Source organism: Amblyomma mixtum, chromosome 6 (genome assembly GCF_055824585.1).
Source record: "Amblyomma mixtum isolate Tamu chromosome 6, ASM5582458v1, whole genome shotgun sequence".
In the NCBI taxonomy this organism is placed as follows: Eukaryota; Metazoa; Arthropoda; class Arachnida; order Ixodida; family Ixodidae; genus Amblyomma; species Amblyomma mixtum.
The window spans coordinates 6,742,331-6,748,888 of NC_143017.1; the positions used below are offsets into that span (position 1 = coordinate 6,742,331).

The 6,558-nt window shown below is 46.8% G+C and overlaps 1 pseudogene; it reads right to left on the reverse strand.

Annotated features, from left to right (window-relative positions):
* Positions 1–1,205: 1,205 nt before the first annotated feature.
* Positions 1,206–4,414, reverse strand: LOC149338137 (uncharacterized; annotated as a pseudogene).
* Between the last annotated feature and the right edge of the window lie 2,144 nt (positions 4,415–6,558).

Sequence of the window (6,558 nt, forward strand, 5' to 3'; positions counted from 1 at the left end):
AAAGAAGTTCACCGTGAGCAGCTGTTGCACGCCGCTGTGCGTGATGATCCTCGCAGGAATTAGGAACGCTTGCAGCAACCACAAATAGCTCCATATAAACACTTCGTGACACCGCCAACGCGTAGGTCTTGCGTCGGTTTGAAGAGGCGCTCTGTCAACAACATCAGCGTCGATTTCAACTCGGGAAACTGTCGCTGGTCGCCGCTGCTGCACGCGGAGAAGTTCGCAGTCGCTCTGAACACTCGTAATATCAACATGTGGCCAATATAGTATGCCTCGCGGCATAGGTGCCACCACTACAGCCACGACCTATGCCTCGCTCTCCAGTTCAGTCGACGGACGGCCATCTTGCCCGGCAGGAGCGGATGCCTACGTCACGTAAAAAGCAGCCAATCGCTGCAATTCGGTCGCCGGGCGGTTCGCTCGTCCGCCCCAAAGTTGAAGTTCACCAACTTTCCTTTCGCCTGCCGAACGGGGCGAATGCCTATTGTCTGGTCCACGGTGTAAGAGTAGGTTAGGTGAGAGAACGCCCGCGCCCAGCGCCCTGTCGTAACATTCTACTTTTGAAGGCAGCCGACAGATGGCGCGGCCAACTTTTCCCCGCTCCGCGAGCGGCCGGGCCACATCGGCGCGAGCGCTATACGTTGCTTTGGGCCTGTATTTTCTTGAACTGCGTGGTTAACTGGCCTTAAGATTTCCTCTTCTGGTATTTTACTTTGGGGATATAAGTTATCCTTTATTTACACAAAAACATTTCGGCTCTTTTAAACAAAGCGTCGAAATCAGTATAAGCAGCCGCTTAGGAGGGCCTAGGCGACGTGGCGTTGGTGGCATGCATGTGCGTTTAATAAAACACTGCCTTTTATTTCGCACTGCAGGCTTCTTACTAACTCTACCAGTTATTAGATATTGCCAAATATTACCCTGTGCAAGGAAAGGACCCATACCAATGCCGAAAATATACACGGGCGCACCGCCTCGGATGTTAGCGCGATATTACGATAAAATGAATTATATCAATACTCGCCCGCAAAGATCATGAAGACGCTTCACTGCACAAAAGTCAAAGCTCTTAAAAATTTATTGAACAATTTTGACAAAAGCACAAGTACGGAAACAACAGGTTAACGTGATAGAATAAAGTGAGGAAAATATGCACTGCAAAGTAAATTTCAGCTCTCATGCAGTCGCTTCGACCCATGGGCTCACACAACTTTTGACAACTTTCGCAAGTCCTGGCTCTTTTTGTCTTTCTGACTTTTCAACTGCCTGCAATATTGGCGCATACGCAAGCACACGTAGTAGTGCATCAGTTTCGCAAGCATGTCTTCTTTGTGAAGACTGCATGGAAATGTAAACTGGAACTTTTCCAGAACAGCATCAATTGTCCTATCGAACGCATGCCTGTCACTTGCATATTTTTGAAACTTCTCCTCGCAGTATTTGAAAAGATCAAAAAGATGCATATTCGGGTGCGTCAGCCTGCCTCTCGTTTTTAAATTCACCAGGTCGGCTTCAGGCACATTTGCGATCCCTTTTGTTCCCTCAAGCGCCTCCTTGCAAATCGTATAGGAGGCCTCATTTGCGAGTTTTCTTGAGACAAAGCCAGTGACGTAGTATACAATGCAGTCTACAACGTCTGCGTCGCAGTCATTTAGCTCAAATATGTCATCACATTCCCAGCTGCCTTCTTCGATCAGCCCATCAAGCTTCTGCTTCAATTCTTGCAGTTTATTTGGGCGCTGCATATCTGAACTCTGATATATCTCCCTTAAATCAGCCAGAGTAACAACGGCAGCCTGACTGGTATCAGGCGCTGCACAGTTTCCAAACTACGGAGGTTTTAACAAAGAATACATGCTTAGCATGCGATATAACTGCAAGAATGTGGGAAAAGTCGGATGTTCATTTTGACCTCCCGCCTGTCTGATAATTCCGAAAAAGCATTCCAAGGGGTCCTGGTTCATTTTGGCCGACAACACGTACTTGAAACCGCAGTCTTTCAGAAGGTAGGTAGAAAGTTGTTGGACAGATTTCAGAGTAACGCGCAAACCTTCGGCTGTCGACTGGGTCAAAAAGAGGTCTTTTGGAATGTCTCCATTTACAACCTGTTGTTCCCATGAGTCGAGCCATTCAGATGCAGTTTGGAGACTAGTGAAATCTCTGCTTCCTAGTCTAATGCCCTCGGCAGGGTACCGGCGGTTCAGAGCATCGAACAGGTCGTTCAAAAAAAGTGTAAATTTAGCTGTCGGTTCAGCATCAGCCAACCTTGGCGCACCTCTGCGTGCATAAAACATTATTCCTTTGGCAACAGAATTGCTGAAAAGCTGTGTCGCCAGCTTCACCCTCATCTTGAGCATGTTCGATGGATTTACATGATTGTAAGTAAGCTTGGGGCAGACTCGAAGCGCACCAGTGTTCTTGCTGTCGGCAACAAAGACAGCGTCGTAGCACGACCATCTAATAAAGTGGCCATCTTTTTTTAGAACTTTCTTGTCGTGCAGACGGTTCCTAATGCAATTAAAGAGATGGGGTGCATCGGAAAAAACGTATACCTTTCTTGAAGTGTCCGTTGGGTGCTCAAAGGAGTTAACCACTTCTCCCAATATTCCACTGATCCCGAGCTGTTTCCACACCGCGCGGTTCGTGGAAGCACCGTCGCTCACAACTCCGTCGACAAACAAGCCGGCGTTCTCTAGATGTACAATACACTGAATCAAGAGCTGAGCAAGAAGCGTTCCCTTTGTTGACCCTTTGGATGCAAACACAGCCACCGGCTGTAAATAATTTTCTCCGAAAGGAGAAAAAGCAAAAACGAGACCAAGATCCGCCAGCTCACTGCTTTGATTTTCTCTTCCCCCATGATCGACGAGACCAGCGTATGTCATCGTTTTTGAGTTTACAGCCAACTCTTTCCTGACTTGAATTTCGTCCATTATCAATATCCCTCGGCGATGAAAAGGAGTTTTCTTGGACACCTTCAGCTTCAAGGCTTGGAAGAAGTTTTCGTCGAAACCACAATTCAAGCCCACCATGCTTATGTACTTCCTTACAGTACTAACGCATGGCAAAGGCAAAATGTCGTTGCTCCTCAAAAAAGAGTACGTAGCAGGGCTGCGTATGTGTAGAAGGAGACACAAGAGAATCCAATCATCTGTGTATCGCCGGTTTCTTTTTGTCGTGCTCTTGGCAGCTGAAATACATTCCTCTAACAAAAGCAGCTGCGCTGGCGGCATATCCAGTGCCTGGAGTTGACCTCTTCCTCCTGCAATTTTGTTAGCTCTTTCCGGGCGTCCTGTACCTGCTTGATCAAACGTTTGTTGCGTTTGATAAGCCGCGCTCGTGACTGCTGGAGCAGTGACTTTCCCCGGCGCAAAGCATTGAACTTTTCTTGCTGGGAAGGCTGCACGGAAAGCCTGATGCGTTTCCATGGTCGCTCCTCTTTCGCTCTCGAAGCTTGCCGGTCAGCGTGCAACCTCAAGGTGTCGGCGAGACCACTGAAGTGATGACATATGGCTCCTCGAGGTAATAGTAGTAGGCACTTGTTGTGCCTCCAGCTTTGCAGGGAGTCTACCGAAGCACACTCCGGATGCACACTCGGGAAGTCCTTCAAGCTCGGCCCTCCCCGGCACACGTTAAGGCTATCAATAGTTTTGAGCATGGCTTCGATATCAGATGGCGACGTGGCAAACGAACTTACACCAACAACAGCACAATCAATTAGCCTGCCAAAGACATGCACCTCAACTGTCAGGTCACTCTTCACATGCAGAGTCTTTCTATTGAAAATTACTGAAGAACCGTCCCTTTGCCTGTGTATTACCTGTGCGTCAATAAACACAATGTCTCTCACCCCTTCGACGTCGGTGCGATGAGCTGCCCATGAATGCTGAGGTAAGCAAATGCTGCCCACTTCATTGTAAAGTGTTTCAAACGGCGAGGCCTCGCAGGACTTCGCAACGTTGTCGCTTTCATCGGAAGAAGACACAGGTTGAGTTGTGTCGGCGAGCAATCTTGATCCGACTGCGCTGGTGCTCTTTTGAGAGGCTGAAGAAGAAGCTGCGCGACCAGACAGTCGCTTCGCTGTCTTGCGAGGGCTCTTGATCCGTTTTGAAAGGTAGCTCGGCGCCCCTTCGAAGATAGATGGAATGGCGTCTTTTGTAAGGCCCGCTCTTCTCTTGCCGGACATTAACACATGGCAATCAATTTCCGCTGACCACGTCTTCAGGATGAAGTGGGGAGCAAAATGCCTCTCGCAAACACGATCCGTTCTTTGTAGTACACGGTCCTTGCGAGGTATTGCTCGCCGCCACGCTTCGAGCCTTGCATCATCCTGGGACGGCTTGAAAAGCGAGTACTTTTCCTTACACGATTTGTAGCCGCTGCTACAAAATGGCACGAAGCACTTCACCATCGCACTGCCGCATAGAATAAGTTGATCTGAGAGTCAGATTTAACAAAACGCACTCGCGAAAGCAGGAACAAGCCGAAGCAGACAAAAACAATCCAACGGCGCGAAGGGTGAAAGCGGAGACCCGGGGAACATTCAGTAGCGCTCTCTGTTGACCCGCCATGTAAGCAGAATGCTCCCACCTCCTCTCTACGTAGCGGCTCGCTCGCGCCGTTCCCTCACCTAAACTATTTCTTACACCGTGGTCTGGTCGTTCGGTCCGCCTGCCTGGCGGATCCGCTCAAAAGCGATCGTACAACGGCCTTTAAGGGCCGCCGCTTCCGGACAGACATGGTCCCTCGCATTGAGAGTCCCTTCTCTATCCAGCAAGTCAAAAAGCGCCAAGATAGATATAAGAGAGACAGCAGCGAAACTCTAGAGAATCTCTCGCGAGCATTTTTTCCACGTTTGGTTCATTGCGCACAGGGATTATGGACTGTCTGTATAGGCTACGAAAGTATTGCAGGCCAAAACATGGTTGTGTCTAGGACCTCTCCACGGAATATTCCCATGCTCGGGGTCCCGCGCATGTTGGTCGGGACCAGGACCATTGGGTTACAATTTCATTGCTTTGTTCTATATAGCCCTCTCTTTCGGGCGGTCACGAACCCAGTTTTCGAGGGAGCTAGATTCTCCTACCGGCAATTTGAGGACCGCTTCAATGGCATCCGATTCCGAAGAGGCAGATTTCCAAGCCTTCAGTGCCCCTACCCCGTACGGAAATGTCATATCTGGTTTGATATGAAAAAATCCAGATATGAACAAATAGGGAATTGTGCATATCAGGTCTTATATGAATATACGGGCGTATATAGCCTGATATGCCCAATACCCTATGTGCCATTATGTGAATGGAACTCATATAAGGAAATATATGTGCATATGGTCGTATATGTCCTGATATGCCCAATTCCCTATATATCCATATCATGACTGAACTCATATATGACAATATATGAATATATCTGGCATATATGGCCTGATATGCCCAATTCCCTATATAATCATATCATGATTGAACTCATATAAGGATATATCTGGCATATATGGCCTGATATGCCCAATTCCCTATATATCCATATCATGAATGAACTTATATATGGATATATCTGGCATATATGGCCTGATATGCCCCATTCCCTATATATCCATATCATGATTGAACTCATATATGGATATATCTGGCATATATAGCCTGATATGCCCAATTCCCTATATATTCATATATGGATTGAACTTATATATGGAAATATATGTATATATGGTGTTTATATAGCCAGATATGTCCTATCCTTATATGACCATATCTGATGGAGCCCATATATGGGATTTCTATATATGGTCTTTATATACCCAGATACGGCCAAATCCGTATATAGCCATATCTGCGAACAGTCATATATGGATGAATATACTTATATGGGCCATATATGGCCAAATATAGATAAATCTGTAATGTCCATATTTGGCTGGAGCTTATATATGGAGCTAGTTCTATATACGAACATATACTGACAGATCTGCACATAACCTTATATACTTTTGGTTAAATGTTGAGGGGAAATTTTCCCTAAGGCGGAGCAGACTTCCATTAAGGTATTAATTACTTATTCGCATCCATCCAAGCACAGTCATACACCATGTCCCCAGACCAGGACGAATCTTTTTACAAAAGAGCAAAATTTTCTGTGGAAGCTGTGTCGGGTCCCTTTGTAGCCGTGTGACTGCTTGGCGGAATGAAAATGAGTGATTACTCCCTTATTAAAACCTTATAAGCTTTCATATGGAAATATATAATGCATGACAGCCTATGTATATGTGCCCTCATACGGCGAGATCTACCGAAGGAGACGGTACAAAAAAAAATTGAAGAAATCCAACGATTTGCGGCGCGCTTCATCTGCAATCTCTGCAAGCACCTAGGCTCCCCTTCTCCAATGTTGCAGGCTGCTACTATCACATTAGCCAATAAAGAGTGAACCTGGGGCGTGGCGTCTCCAAACAGTGATGGAGGGCGGCCAAACAAAAGATGTAATGAAATTAGTTGCAACCATTGCAGAATGCTGTCATACATATGCCGTTATCGCCACATGCAGACTTAAGCGACT